General features: G+C 41.6%; 1 protein-coding gene across 2 annotated transcripts in view; it reads right to left on the reverse strand.

The window, feature by feature from the left end:
- GKAP1 (G kinase anchoring protein 1) overlaps positions 1-1,690 on the reverse strand; it is a 76,754-nt gene extending 75,064 nt beyond the window's left edge. The window contains exons 1-2 of one of the 2 annotated variants that reach the window (XM_044920474.1): positions 1,309-1,548; positions 1,069-1,202 (exon numbers count right to left, since the gene is read on the reverse strand). The gene's annotated coding sequence lies outside the window, so the exon portion shown is untranslated. Of the gene's footprint in view, positions 1-1,068; positions 1,203-1,308; positions 1,549-1,649 lie in introns of those variants that run through there. The other variant, XM_044920475.1, reaches the window with a different exon arrangement.
- Positions 1,691-16,271: the final 14,581 nt, after the last annotated feature.

The raw sequence follows: 16,271 nt of genomic DNA on the forward strand, positions 1-16,271 counted from the left end.
GGGTTAGCCTGGTGATGGGTATTAAAGAGGGCACGTACTGCATGGAGCACTGGGTGTTATATGCAAACAATGAATCATGGAACACTACATCAAAACTAATGATGTCATGTATGGTGAATAACAATAAAAAATTTTTTAAAAAATGAAAAAAAAAAAAGCCAGGAGACGACCCACGAGAGAGGACGGACTCTGAAAAACAAACTGAGCATTCTAGAGGGGACGGGGGTGGGGAGATGGGTTAGCCTGGTGATGGGTATTAAAGAGGGCACGTTCTGCATGGAGCACTGGGTGTTATGCACAAACAATGAATCACGGAACACTACACCAAAAACTAACGATGTGATGTATGGTGATTAACATAACATTAAAAAAAAAAACAAAAAACACGTGTATTTTCATTTGCCCCAATGTTCTTTTGGTCAACTTCCAGGTTCTTGCTCTTAGTCCACAGAGTGAAGCCACTAGATTGGTATCTTACACATAAATTTGTTGTAACCATTTATGACAATTAAGAATATCCCCCGTTAATGAGGGTTTGACTAATACCAAGTAGAGTATACCTGTTGAGAAACAAAATCTAAATTCCCACAGATTAAGTATTTTTAATTTTTCAATTTCCCATGAAGTTTCTCTTATACTCTCATAGCTGCAAGTCAAATTTATTAAGCTGGTGATTAAGGTTACAATCACAAGCAGTTACTACATAAAGAAATAGATAATACTGAACGATGTAAAAAAAAATTTCACTGGCTTTTCAGTAAAATAAAGGTGAGCTTTCATTAGTGCCTCCCGTGAAAGCCGTAGCACCCACTCCACCGTAAAATCTGACTAAGGTAAGAATGAAAAATCTCAAAGAAGCTGGAGAGAAAAGACAATTTAATAAGCCATTTTTGTCATGACTGTTCCGTATCTACTAAGCCCCCTAAATGCTAGAGATCTGACAAAAATTCTGAAAGACTGCTGTTCCAAAGAACAACGGCAAGAAAGAAAATTCAAAACCCTTCTCATTTACTTTTCAACAGCTAGCGGGGAGGAGGAGCACTTTCTTCAAAAAGTAATCCACGATACCTCATTCATGAATGAAAGCCAAATTTCACCCATAGGCTGTCAACCGATGCTCCAAAACTTATTCGCACAAAGTATACTGAGAAAGAAATAGGACTGGGCGAGACCTAAATCGGGCAGAGAAGCGGCTTCCAAACCTGAAAGGGAGAAAACAGCGAGTCAGGTCGTGGCTCCAGAAATTTCCGAGCGCCCGGCTCCCGGCGACGGAGCGCGATACCCGCGGCGGGGAGGGGGCGGCGGCACCTGTCACTCGGCGGCCCCGCCACCACCGTAGCCCCACGGGCCCGGGCCCCGCGGAGTCTCGGGAGGCTCAGCCACGGCCCGGGCGCCGGGGCCTGAGGAGGCGCGGGTCCCTCTCGTCCTCCCCGAGCCCCGCGCCGAGTGGCGGGGCCGCGGCCCTTCCCGAGGAGCGGCCCTCCCGCGCCCTCTGCCCAGAGGCTCCGACCAGCGGGGCCCGTCGCCTCAGGCCGAGTCCCCAACCGCCGAGCCCGAGGCGCACGGAGCGGCGCGGCCGAGGCGCCACCCCCGCCTCAGGGGCGCCGGAGCGGCTCCCCGCGAGGCGGGCCCGCCCTCCGCGTACTCACCGGGCCTCCCCGGCCGCCGGCTCGGCCCTCCTCTCCCTCCTCCCCCCGCCGCCGCCGCTCCCGCGGCTCCCGGGGCGGCCGCACTGGGCGTTGGGACTAGGCTGGGTCAAGGGGCGGGGGCGGGGACGGGCTCGCGCGGCGGCCCCGCGAGCGGGCGCCGGGCACTAACGGGCCCCGCGAGCGGGCGCCGGGCTGGGCGGGCTGGGCGGCCAGCGGCGGGGAGCGCGGCTGCAGGCTGCGGTAAGGGGAGGGGAGAGCGCGGCTGCGAGCCGAGGGCGGGAGGGAAGTCCCGGCGGAGGGGGCGGTGTGAGAGCCGCGGGGCGGAGCGAGGGCGGGGCCAGGCGCGCCCGCCGCCGCGCGCGGGGGTTTGTTTATTTTCTCGGTTGGTTGCGGCGCTGGCGCGTGGGTAGAGGTTCGCCGGTGACGTGAGCGCCCCGAGTTGGGGGAGAAGACCAGAACCACCTGCTGGAGAAGGGGAGCTACGGGGGCCCGGCAGGGTCCAAACGGCTCGCGTAGGCGGCGGCGCCGCGGTCCTCGGGGTTACCGGGAAAAGAAGGGCTTTCCCTGGGCGTGTGGAAGGAGGGAAGCCTCCCGAGAGGACGGGGCTCCGGGCCATTCCCCCCGCAGTTCGGCGGCCTCACCTGCGTCGCCGAGAGCAGTCTGGGGGCCGTGGAGTGGGACCTAGTGACCCGGGTTCGACCTCCGATTAGTGAAGTAGGCATAGTCCTGCAAATCAAGATTTCGATAGCAAGACTGCATCAGCTCTCCGTAAGGAAAATAACCAACGTTGCTCAGTTCTCTGTAGAGTTACACAGCACTTCAGCGTTCTCTCTCTTGGTGCTCCATCAGGTAGCAGGATTCTCATTTTACAAGCCAAGTAACTCACCCAAAGCCTCACAGCTAATAAATGTCAGAGCTGGAACCCAGCTGTATTCACTTCAGATTCTGTACTGCTTACCATTGATCACAGTATGTCCCTAAATTACTTTGATTTAACTAATAGTAGACATAAGCTCCCATAGGTGACGTCAGCGGGGTTACGGACGGTAAAGATGTTAACCTTACCTTCGGAGAGTAAGGAATAAAATAAAGATAAAACACTTCTAATAAAAGACAAACCACGATAGGTGCCATATGAAAAACACAAAGAGTACTGAAGATCAAAAAACTGCTCATATCTGTCTGGGGGATCAGGAAAGAGAGGCAGCATGGAGGGGGAGGCATTGGGAATTGACCCTGAAGGAGATGAGGATGTTTTTACAGCAAGAAGGGGTAGCATGAGAACATTTATGAAGATCAATCAATGAAAGTTATGGTCAGGAAAAAGTAAATGGTTAAATTCCAGGGTATGTTGAGAAGTGGCAGAGACAAAGGGGAATGGGGCCCTATGCCGAGTGGGAGAATTTGTATTTAACACAGTACTTTGAGTTTTCGTGGTTTAAAAGTTTGGGGAAAGAAAGGCCTCTCTGTGAATGGATACAGAAATCAGAGGTGGGAAAACCTCCAGACAGACCTGCAAAAGGCCAGGTGAAAGGTAACGATGAGTCCGAACTAAAGGTAGGGCAGGAAGATGATGTGGAAGCAAAATCAACAAAATTTGGCAATTGATTAATTGGTTTTACAGGAAGAGGGGATAACATGAGAACGTATATGAAGGTGGAAGCGAAAAATCAAAGATAGTGGAGGTCCTGAGTGTGTAGGTAATTATAGAAGAGACACAAGTAGGAAGTGCTTTTTGAGAGATCAGTTTAGATTTGGACACTAAGAATCTGAAAGATTGTTGAAACAGCCAGATAGAGGTGGCTACTAAAAAGTTAGAAATAAAAACTTTGAAATATAGGAAAGAGGGTTGAACTAGAAAACAGATTGGTAAGTTAGCAGCTTAGTGGTGCTATCACTGTGAGAGAAAAGAAAACAAAGGGCAGAATCTTGGAGAACATCTTCTTTAGAGCTTTGCTACTCAAAAGTGTGGTCAATGGCCCGGCAGCATTGGCATCACCAGGGGGTTAGAAAGGTAGAAATTCAGCCCCCTCACCCTCAAACATGCTAAATCAGTGCCCTCAATTTAACAAGAACCCTAAGTGATTTGTATCACATCATTGTTTGATAAACTCTGACCTAGATAGGAGAAGCCAACAAATAAGGAAGGGATCTAATCTAGATGAGATAAACCAGCAAAGAAAGAGGGAGGAGGTAGTGAGAGGAGAACCAGGGTAAAGCAAAATCACCAAAGCAAGGTAAATTGGAGTTTCACAAAAGCAGGGGCAGGAAGGAGTGTTTATCGACCCTGTCTAATATCACAGAGGTTAAAGAGCACAAAGAAAGTGTGTCTGAATTTTGTAATTGGGTGGTATGATCATATGACCATGTTGTTCTAATTAAAAGCTTGGAAATTCCTCCTTTGTGATGGGGACAGCCTAGAAATATAATCCCCAACCCCCACCCCATGTATATGGGACATATGGAAGTAGGCTTGTGGATTTGATAGAAATTCTTTTCTAGTTGCTTCTATTTTCTCAGTGAACTAAGAAGCAAGATCATTTGGCAGACTGCTAATTGTCCATCAAGATCTTTTCTTCCCTTCCTCCTGGGCACCCAGACTATTATTCTCAGCTTTTCTTCCAGTGAGTATGGTCAAGTATTAAGTTATTGCTAGTGGAATGTGAGCAGACATCATTTCTGGCCACTGTGTCTCCATGCATTTTTCCTTTCTGCCAGCTGGATTATGCAGAGGACTACAAGCCCCTGGGGTTGACGGAGCCACAAGAAAGAAGGTGCCCCGATGGAGAGCTGCCCGCTGATCTGGAACCCCCACCGTCAATTATTATGTGAGCAAGATCTAAATTTCTCTGTTAGGTTGGAGCTTTTTTGGGGGGGGGCATCTCTTTTACCTTTACTCTAGCTAATGTAGTCAATAACTGACGGGGTCGGGGCTTGGGAGAAGGTGGAGGGTGGAGAGGTGAAAAAGCAGTCTGACTGTGGGAGAGAGATTGACTAGGGAAGCAGAGTAGGGTTTTCAGGCACTAGTAAGGGCTTGCCTGAATGAGTGGTCAAGAACTTACAGTCAGACCAGTGAATATGGTTGTGCATTTTCTGCTACCCATATTCCATTGCTTATGTGCGGCTTGGGATTAACCAGGACTGAGATTTGGCCAGGCAAGTAGGATGGGGAGCGATGGGCGAAGTGGCTGAGGGTAGAAGCAAAGGGGGCACTGTAACTTCAGAGGAGGTAAGAGGTAAGGCTATGAGAGGGGTGGGAAACAGTGCAAAAAATGGTAGGGCAAATAGATTGGTGTTTCTGATCAGGTTGAAGAAGAGTTGGAGTTTGGGTACTATAAAGAATAACGTGAAAAGATAAGAGAGGGTTGGAGAGTAGGAGGCTTGAAATTAAAATGAGAGGTGGGACTGTAGTTGTCAGTAATGTCAAGGTATAGGGAATAATGATGAGAGTGGGTTGCTGAGATAGCAGCTAGTGTAAGATCGTTTGAAGAGAGCTGGTCAAGGAATTGAGAGTGTTTGAAATATATGATATATATGTATTCATCTCACAAAGATTTACCAAAGGACTGTTAGTAATGTTGGAGTAGCAAGTAGCCTTGGAGAGAGTGATAATGAGCCTGGTACTAAAATTTTCAAAGAATGAGGGGTTGAATTCTCTGAATTAGGGTGTTCAAGGCCATCAGTGCTTCAGTGTGTTCAAGTCTTGCAGAGATCATGTTTCATTTAAACAGGCGCTTTCAAGTTTTGTGTTACTAATGTAGGATTTGTAATTGCTTCTCTTTGACCTCTCAGATTACAGATGGTAACTGCTTTCTTTAAGAGGAAATGCCCATCTGTCTGTATTATAAAACAAACACATGCCAGACTTCCCAGTTTAAATGACTATGCTTTAAAATTTGTCATAAACTACTCTGTCCTACCTCCAACATGTATCCTCAAATAGATACATCAAATGTGATGTTAGCTATATGCTACATCAAATAATGGCTGTATATGTTCGAAATCTACATGAAAAACCTTAGGTATAACTTAAGTCAGCAATAATAGGGATTGACTAGAGATCTGACAAATTGAAAATGAAGAGATTGCTTATAACTTAGAGAATGATGTACCACGTTATATACATAGGGACTCTGGAGTCAGATTGCTGGGGGTTGAATCATAACACCCATCTAAGGGGTTATTGTGAGGATAAGATATGTAATATATACAATATAGATAAGTATTTAAAAGACTGCTTAGCACATATAAGCACTCAATAAAAGTTATAGTTATTCTATTATTGTACTATAATTCTTCTGGAATTGCCTATAACAATATTTTAGCTTTTTCTACTTAGAAGATATGTTCATTACATCTATACATGTTAAGACCTATTAATAAGGAGACTTCTGGTTAAATGTGGTGCATCAAACACACCTTTTTCTCTACTTCAGATACTTCATTAACAGGACAGTGAAGCAGGGGTACCTGGCTGGCTCAGTCAGTAGAACATGCAACTCTTGATCTCAGGGTTGTAAGTTTGAGCCCCACATTGGATATAGAGATTACTTAAAAACCTAAAAAATAAATAAATAAATAAATAATAAAATCTAAAAATTAAAAATAAAAAAATAAAATGAGGGGTGCCTGGGTGGCTTAGTCGGTTGAGCGTCTGACTCTTGATCTTGTCTCAGGTCTTGATCTTACAGTTGCGAGTTCAAGCCCTGTCTTGGGCTCCATGGCCAACATGCTCAGCGTGGAGCCCACTTAAAAAAATAATAATAATAAAATAAAATGAAATGATGGTGAAGCAATAAAAAAAGTATAAACCCATAACATGAAGCAAAGAGGAAAAGATCCCTGCTGAAGAAGGATCCCTGCTGAAGAACAAACCTTAGGAACAGGAAAAGCATATGGATGAGTGATAAGTGACTTACCAAAACTGAGAAAATTAATACCTAAGCCTTTGGGAGGGGGTAGAGCCAGCCAGAATGGACCCATTCACATGACAAACTCTGATGTGTGAAGGCTCTGAAACTAGAGCTGCCATAACTCTGAAAGCAGAGGTGAAATGGGACTGAAAACCAGAATTCATTATGAAAGTTGAATAAAGAACAGTGGGATCCTTCCTTCCCCCAAATCCCTACCCCATTCCATGCTGCCTTACCTCAGTAGAAGATAGGATGTTTACTTTCTGAAGAGGTTGAGTCAGAGCTCATCTGGACCCCAGGCAGAGCTGAGGACAGGAGTGACTCACTCCACAGAAAAGCAGAATTAAATGAAGTTGTGCATATTGAATCACAAGACATATCCTGCCTGCTCTATTCTCAAATTCAGGTTCTAGGTATTTGAAGAAACCTCACAGGAAAGATCTTTAGATGAACTAACAGAAGAAAGAAAGAGAGAGAAGGACAGAGAGGGATGTGGGAGGAAGGAAGAAAGGAGGAAGGAGGGAAGGAAGGAAGAAAAAAAATAAGAAATAGAGGAAATAGAGCTAATGCAGGGAACAGAAAAAAAATGTCAAAAAGAAAAAAAAATCTCAGAAATTCTAACTCACATATGCTCAGGTGGCTACTGGAGGGAGGTACCTCACCAAGATCAGGGTGTAAACCAAGACACAGAAACACATAGGACCTGATAAAACAGGAGCTCTGACAAAAGGAGAAAACAGAGAATTCCTGAGATGAAGCTGAAGAAAAGGTCCAGGTTGACACCTGTGTAACAGCCTGGAGAGCAACCAGTCCATTTCAACACAGGAGGAGGGAGGGCTCCAGAAGGGATGTCACCAAGAAAACACAAAAACAAAAACACGGAACTGATGGATTACCTAATGTGCTCAAACCTTATGAACAAAATCTCAAAGCTCTGATGGAAGAGATGAAATGGTGACAAGTATGGAGAACAGTAAGCAACCCCAGAAAGAGGGGACTATAAACTCCAGGGGAAACAAAAGATTTGTGGTGGACTGTGTGATGGTTTAAGAATATTCGATGTTACCTCCCTGGAGGAGAAGTATACTTCCCTGCCCCATCGTGAATTGCAGTGGCCAGTGAAATAGGAGCACAAGCGAATATGTGACTTCCAGCCTGAAGCTTAGGAGCCATGTCTCTGCCCCTGCCACAAGACAGGCACTGTTCGGAGGCTGCCTCTGACCGTCTAAGTCCTGAGTGAAGACACATGGCACAGAATTCCAAATGACCTGCCATTGGATAGGCAGTGTCAATGAGAAGTCAACCCTTTTTGTCATAGGCCACTGAGGTTTTGGTGGTAGTTTGTTAATGTGGCATAATTAACCACTCCTGGCACAACACGGAGCAATGTGGACAACATATAATAGGCATTAAATATATATGATAAATACTCAACAAGGTAATAGAAACATATTGAGCAATTAGTAAATGGCGCAAAGTGTCTAAAACTGAAAAACTAAGATGTGGCAGTAGAAATAAGATCTTTAGAAATGTGGAATTAAGTAGCAGCACAACTTTTTTGGGGGAAGCAGGCATCAGAGTAATGATAGATGGAGCAGGGACTTCTGTTCATTATGAGCCTTGTAATCATTTGACTTTTAAACCATATACATTGTCACTTTGAAAAAAATAAAAATTACATTTATTTTTAAAAAATGAATTGGTAGGGGCGCCTGGGTGGCTCAGTTGGTTGGGCGGCTGCCTTCGGCTCAGGTCATGATCCCGGAGTCCTGGGATCGAGTCCCGCATCGGGCTCCCGGCTTGGCGGGGAGCCTGCTTCTCCCTCTGACCCTATCCCCTCTCATGCTGTTTCTCGCTGTCTCTCTCAAATAAATAAATAAATAAAATCTTAAAAAAAAAAAAAAAAAAAAATGAATTGGTAAGTGAAAGGAGGAAATGTTGTATTATTGTTTTTGATTCAGCCAGCTTAATAGACTGACCATTAATCATCCCACTGTAATACTAAGATTGTAAGTAGAACCTAATTCTTGATTAGCTTTAAAAATACCTTTTTTCAAGAATATTGAATAAATTGAAGCACCAAAAGCTAAACTTTTTCATTGTACCTTCACACTGTCCACTGCAAAATAGAAATGTTCATGCTGCTTTCCTAGTATTTTGACTCAGCTACCTCCTTCCTGCACCCTTACTGTGGTGTTATTTATAGTGTACTATTTATGAAGTCAAATGTCACTAACTTGAATTTTAAAAATGACCTACCTGTATATGGAATTATCTTGTGAAAAACTATTTTATACTTTCAAAAATGATTATTTTTAAAAATACCCTTTGGTCTTACATTAGACCAAAAAAATTTTTTTCCTCAGATGCCTTGCAGTGATTAAAATTGATGTTATGTATAGTTACAGATATGTATATAGAGATCTATATCCTGCATATATATATATATAAATATATGAGGTTCAGATATATATCCATTATTCACCTATAAATTATTTGTAAACAATTTGTTCTACTTAATGGGTTTTTAACTCTCTTCTGATATCTTGTACACCATCTGTCTATGTCTAAAGGATCTGGAGCAGCAAAAGTAGACTAGTCCAATTGCCATATAATAAATGCAGCAGGCTTTCCATAGCCTTTGGACTCTTTAGTGTGGCCCCTTTCTGATATGAGCTCTCTTCCTATCCTCATTCCCAGCCATCCCCTATACCCAGCACTAATTCAGTCATTCAACAGATACTTATTTGGGGTCCCCAGTGTACTAGCATGCAGTTCCCTGAGTATATGATGTCTCCCACTTCTTAGCCTTTGCAAAGGAGTTTCCTGATCTAAAATGCTATTCCTCCCATTCCTATACCTTCTAAAAGCCAACCTGTCCATTAAGACACAAGGGGCACCTTCCTGGGGAAGCCTTTCCTTAACTCTTAAAGTTAAAAGCCCTTCCTCTATACTCCTATAGTACCCTCTATATTTTTACCAGAGCCATTATATTCTCCTTTATATTGTGAGACCCATTAAAGCAAGAACCTGGCCTGTTTTACTCACTGGTATGTCACTACAGTGCCAGACTCACTGTACACATTCAAATGGGCAAAATGTTATTGTCTGTCTTTTCTCAATGGACTATATGCTCCTTGATGGATGGGTCTGTGATTTATTCACCTTTGTTTCCTTTAGCATTTAGCACTCGGCACAAGACCTAGCACACAGAAATTTGTTGAATAAATTAGCTCTCTCTGCTTGTGTGCTCTCTCTCTCAAATAAAATCTTTAAAAAACAAATATATATATATGTATACATATATATATATGCATTGAAGAATATATACAAAGTATCCTCATGATACAGAGAGACCATGTGCTGAGGATTATTCCTTTTGTGTTTTACTTAAATAGGAAAAGTACATGTGGAAGACCCAAGACTGGAGACCACAAATGCCAAATACCCAGCTGTGCTCTATGATCTTACCACCCATAACCTAGATTAAAAAAAAAAAAATGAAATTCTTAAAGGAATAATCTTAAAATAACCAGCTAAAAATTTATCAACAACAGCAAGTTGGAATTTCTGCTCATTTAGTCAGTTTGTATGGGTAAACATTACCTACATTCCTTGATTCGTGGTATGGTATATTTCTAACCCAATTTACTATCAATCAAAACCAAATTATTATCAATATACAAAAATCAGTTATATTTCTATCCACTGGCAATGAACAATCTGAAAATGAAATTAAGAAAACAAGTCCACATATAATATCAAAAGGAATAAAATATTAAGGATCAAATTTAACCAAAGAAACATAAGACTTACAACTATAAAACATAGTTGAAAGAAAGTAAACAAGACCTAAAGAAATGGAAAGTCAGCCCATGTTCACGGATTGGAAGACATAATATTGTTGAGATGGCAGTACTCCCCAAATGCAGCTACAGATTCAAAGCAATTCCTATCAAAATTCCAGCAGCCTTTTTTTTTTTTTTTGCAGAAATGCATAAGCTGTTCCCAAAATTCATATGGAAACTCAAGGGACCCCCAAATAGCCAAAACAATATTGAAAGAGAACAAAGCTGGTGAACTGACACTTCAAAATTTACTAAATAATTAAAGTAATCAAGACAGTGTGGTATTAGCATAAGGAAAGACATAAGCCAAAGGAAAAGAACCAAGAGTCCAAAAAAACCCCCAAACATCCATGATCAGTTAGTTTTCAACAAAAATGCCAAGACAACTCAATAAGCAAAAAATAGTTTTTCTCAACAAATGGTACTGGGACACCTGGATATTCAGATACAAAAGAATGAAGTTGGATCCCTACCTCACATCATACACAAATATTAATTCAAAATATACCCAAGACATAGCCATGAGAGCTAAAAACTCTAAAACTCTTAGAAGAAACCATACGTGTAAATCTACACAATTTTGGATTAGGCAATGGTTTCTTAGATATGACAACTAAATCCCAAACAACCAAAGGAAAAAAAATAAATTGGATTTCATCAAAAGTAAAAACTTTGTAATGCAAAGACCACCATCATGAAAGTGAAGACAACCCACAGAGTCGGAGAAAATATTTGCAAATCATATATTTGATAAGAGACTTATATCTAGAAGATATAAAGAACTCTTACAACTCAACATTGAAAAGACAAGTAATTTTATTTTATTTTATTTTTTTAAAGATTTTACTTATTTATTTGACAGAGAGAGACACAGCGAAAGAAGGAACACAAGCAGGGGGAGTGGGAGAGGGAGAAGCAGGCTTCCCGTAGAGCAGGGAGCCGGATGCGGGGCTCGATCCCAGGACCCTGGGATCATGACCTGAGCCGGAGGCAGACGCTTAATGACTGAGCCACTCAGGTGCCCCGAAAAGACAAATAATTTTAAATGGGCAAAGAATTTGAATGGCCATTTCTCCAAAGATGATGCACAAATGGCCAATAAACACATGAAAAAATACTCAATGTCATTAGTCATTAGGGAAATGTGACCTAAAACTGCAATGAGAGGGGCACCTGGGTGGCTCAGTCAGTTAAGCATCTGCCTTTGGCTCAGGCCATGATTCTGGATTCTGGGGATTAAGCCCTACATCAGGCTCCCTGCTCAGTGGGGAGTCTGCTTCTCCCTCTGACTCTCCCCCGTCTTGTGCTCTCTCTCTTTCACTCTCTTATTCTCAAATAAATAAAATCTTAAAAAAAAAAACTGCAATGAGATACTACCTCATCCGCTAGGACGGCTATAATCCAAAAAGAGACAGACAATAACAAATGTTGATGAGCTGACGCTCACACACTCCTGATGGGAATGTAAGATGATATAGCTGCTGTTAAAAGTTAAACAGAATTATCATGTGACCTTGAAATTCCACTCGTAGGCATGTACCTAAGAGAATTGAAAACATTCACACAAAAACTTATACACAGATGTTCATAATAGCCCAAAAGTGGAAATAACCCACATGTCCATCAATTCATGAATGGATAAACAAAATGTGGCGTATCCATACAATGGATTGCTATTCAGCCATAAAAAGGAATGATATACTGTTACATGCTGCATTAGTGAATCTTGAAAACATTATCCTAAAAACGAAAAGAAACAAAACAAAACAGAACAAAAAAAGAAAACATTATCCTAAGAAGGCAAACACCAAAGGATACATACTATATGATATCATTGATATGAAATGTCAAGAATAGGCAGTGCCAAAGACAGACAGTAGATTGGAAGTTGCCAGGGGATGAGAGAAAGGGGAAATTGGGACTGATTGTTGATAAGGACAGATTTTCTTTTCCAGGGCGGGGGGGTTCATGAAAATGCTGTGGAATTAGTATGATTGCACAACATAGTGGGTATACTAAAAACTACTGAACTGTGCACTTTAAGATGATAAATTTTGGTAAATTTTATGTGAATTATATCTCAATTTAAAAATTTTTTTATTTAAAAAAAAGGGGAAGAATGAAGGGGGGTAAATCGGAGGGGGAGACGAACCATGAGAGACTATGGACTCTGAGAAACAAACTGAGGGTTCTAGAGAGAAGGGGGGTGAGGGGATGGGTTAGCCTGGTGATGGGTATTAAAGTGGGCACACACCGCATGGAGCACTGGGTGTTGTATGCAAACAATGAATCACGGAACACTACATCAAAAACTAATGATGTAATGTATGGTGATTAACATAATAAAAAAATTTAAAGATTTTTATTTATCTGAGAGAGAGAGGGAGAATGCACACAAGCGCACAGCAGGGGGAGTGGCAGAGGGAGAGGGAGAAGCAGGCTCCCCGCTGAGCAGGGAGCCTGACGTGGGGCTCGATCCCAGGACCCTGAGATCATGACCTAAGCCAAAGGCAGATGCTTAACCATCTGAGCCACCCAGACATCCCAGTGATAGGGCTTTTAGTTCTCAGCTCTATCCTCAGTAATAAGAGGTTAATAGATAACACTAAGCAGGAAGAAAACTTTATTTATAAAATAAATATCTATAGAAATTTTCAATCTGTTGTATATAGATGCCCTTTTTGTTATGTTCTCAGAATACAAGTAACTTAAGTTAGCAGCTCACCCTTTGCAAGAGGCACAGATTCTTCCCCACGTAAGAGCTAAGTCCTAGGGCACTGGTGCTGGCTCTGAAGGGTGTTTTGGTTTGCTGTGGCCTGGCCAGTTAAACTCACACAATCAGGTCCTTATGTCTAGTTTCCCTTCTCTTTACTGGTAAAGAGTAAACTTCGTAATAAAGCTTACTCAGAAGACCTCAGTAACCCTGAAAATAACTCTTCCATGAGAAGAACCCATTAGTATTCTTCCTTTCTGATTTATTTGTTCACAATCCAGTAGAATACTTCTGATTGTAGGTTCCATTACTCTTGAAGTCTTGGCCTGTTCTTTGATTACTTGGCTGTGCAGATCATGGGTGCTCTGATCTAAATAGAGACAAAATATTCTCTAACACTGACAGATGCTTGCAAACTGAGGGGACTGAGCCTCCCTCAAAATGCCTATGAAGGAAAGACCACCATGGTAATGTCAGATTTCATTCTAATATGTTTCTTGTATATAGTAGCTAGGAATATCAAATGCCAAAGAATGAATGACTTTGCTGTTAATCTGATCACATACTTATACATGTCCCCAAAATTAACTTACATTTTTAGTTTCCTTGAGGGGAAAAATTAAGTTTAAAACATCTTTGTGACTACCAAATGGAAACCATTCTTCTCAGTTTTAAGAAGTTGTTTTCTACAGAATTCATCAATAACTCACAAATGTAATTGTTATTAAAGAAATAAGGAACAAATAGGCAAAAACCGGTGGTTAAAAACCCAGTAAAAACATACTCTTTAGGGGAACCTGTGTGGCTCAGATGGTTAAGTGTCTGCCTTTGGCTGGGGTCATGATCACAGGTCCTGGGATCGAGCCCCATGTCAGGCTCCCAGCGCAGCAGGTAGTCTGCTTCTCCCTCTCCCTCTCTCTCCCGCTGCTTATGCTCTCTGTCTCTGTCTCTGTCTCAAACGAATAAATAAAACCTTAAAAAAAAACACCATGCTCTTTAATTCATAACTCAAATAGTCATGAAGCATTTCTTATGCCTATAAAATACTCAGCCAAGTCTTTATTTTCTTAGGAGTATAGATTTCACATGAAACTTTTCCAGAGAGTACTATTATTCCCACTGTTGCTAACAAATATAACTAAAACTCAGAATTTGTTTAAAAATATTTTAGGATATATGTATAAAATAAGCAACCACATTTGTGCTAAAATGTTATCCCATTTTGACAGCCAACTCTATGGAAAATCTACTTAAAATTCCATCATAAACATATATGTTTTAGTTTTCAAAGTGTTTTCATGCATTTATTTGATAAAGTAACAGACTATTTGCCTTATAGAAAAATTAGCAATTTCCCTCCCAATTAATTTATTAAATAAATACTTTTAGTTGCATTTGAAAGATTAGATTTTTATTTAAAATGCCAGGGAGTGGGGGCACCTGGATGGCTGAGTTGGTTAAGCACCCAACTCTTTTTTTTTTTTAAGATTTCTTTGAGAGAAAGAGAGATAGAAAGCACGAGTGAGCACAAGCTGGGGAGGATCAGAGGGAGAAGCAGACTCCCCCACTGAGCAGGGAACCCAGGACCTTGGAATCATGACCTGAGCCAAAGACAGACGCTTAAATGACTGAGCCACCCAGACGCCCCAGCATCTGACTCTTGATCTCAGTTCAGGTCTTGATCTCAGGGCTGTGAGTTTAAGTCCTGCCATGCCCAGTGTAGAACCTACTTGAAAAGAAAGTGGGCGGGGGGGGGAGGGGGAGGTGCCTGGGTGGCTCAGTCAGCTAAGCATCTGACTCTTGATCTTAGCTCAGGTCATGATCTCAGGGTCTGAGATGGAGCCTCATGTGGGGCTCCAGGCTGGGCATGGAGCCTGCTTAATCTCTCTCCCTCCCCCTCCCCTAAATTAAAAAAAAAAAAAGTCCTATAAAATGCAAGGGAGTGACTCATAAATTGCTCCTTTTTTTTTTTTTTTAAGGAAAGGCTCGTGTTTCAGAAAAATATAATTATTTAATGTACTCCCATTAAGATTATAACCTGGGTAATTCTGGTTGTGTTGTGGGCATGTTTTACAACTGGTGACACCTGGTGCTAGCTGGGAAAATGTCCAATGAAACAGACAGGCTTAGTTCCATTCCAGGCTTCAACTGGAACAATTCAGATGCTGCCCAACCCCCAGGTGATGGGCATTTCAAAAGGAGATTGGCCTCTCGGTATACAAATATGTTGCCCTGTTCCCGCTCTTTCCATCTAGAATAAAAAAATCCATGCTAGAGAGTAAAAACAAAACTTTGACCATTTTAATACTTATGCATCATTACATAAATCAGCCAAATTCAGATTAACTCCTCACTCCTTTTTATGGTGGACAGTGAAGTACCACTGCAGACAACAAACAAAAATGAATAACATCAATTCAGCCTCTCAGGCAGGCCAATCACTGCTGGTTTGTAATCATGAATGGAAGTCTTTTATCCAGGGGTCTTTCAGTAGAAAAATTCGGGGATATTTTAGCAGAGAGAAAAATTAAGCAAAATGGTTACGTATTGTATAAAGATAAATCCCAGTAAATTTGCCTACAGTGTTCGTTTTGGCATACTATTCATGGCTCTTCAATGGTAAAATCGCTTAAGTTTTATTTTCTTTGGTTTATGTATTAAGTTTTATTTTCTTTGGTTTATGTATTGGTTGTTGGAATTTATCCAAAACTACTGTTTCTTGTAATTCTCTCTTGAATAGCTCCACAATTTCCATTCAAATTTTATCTAGGGTGGCTTCTTTTCATATAATTCTGAATTTTAGCAATCACAGGAAAAGGACCCGGTATAAAAACTAAGATGTATATTTTCAAATGGCAAATCCAGTCATAAGTAGGAGTGTTCTTCCGGGTTTAGAGATAGCCAAAGATTGAGGTTAAGTTTTAGTGTTGTTGCCAAAGAAATAAAATATATTCTCTCAAAATATTTTTGAAAATCCTTTGCTGGTCTACAGAATGCTTTAAAATAAACCTTCTTATCTTCTGTTCTTATCAGAGCTATTTGAATCCCAGAACATGTGGGAAATGAGAGGTAAGTAAGCCATAACTGTCATATAATTTGTTGTTGGTAATTGGGGAGGAGTGGGGAAGGTCCAAGAAGTGGTTCTTTT

This window comes from Neomonachus schauinslandi, chromosome 13 (genome assembly GCF_002201575.2).
Source record: "Neomonachus schauinslandi chromosome 13, ASM220157v2, whole genome shotgun sequence".
Taxonomy (NCBI): domain Eukaryota; kingdom Metazoa; phylum Chordata; class Mammalia; order Carnivora; family Phocidae; genus Neomonachus; species Neomonachus schauinslandi.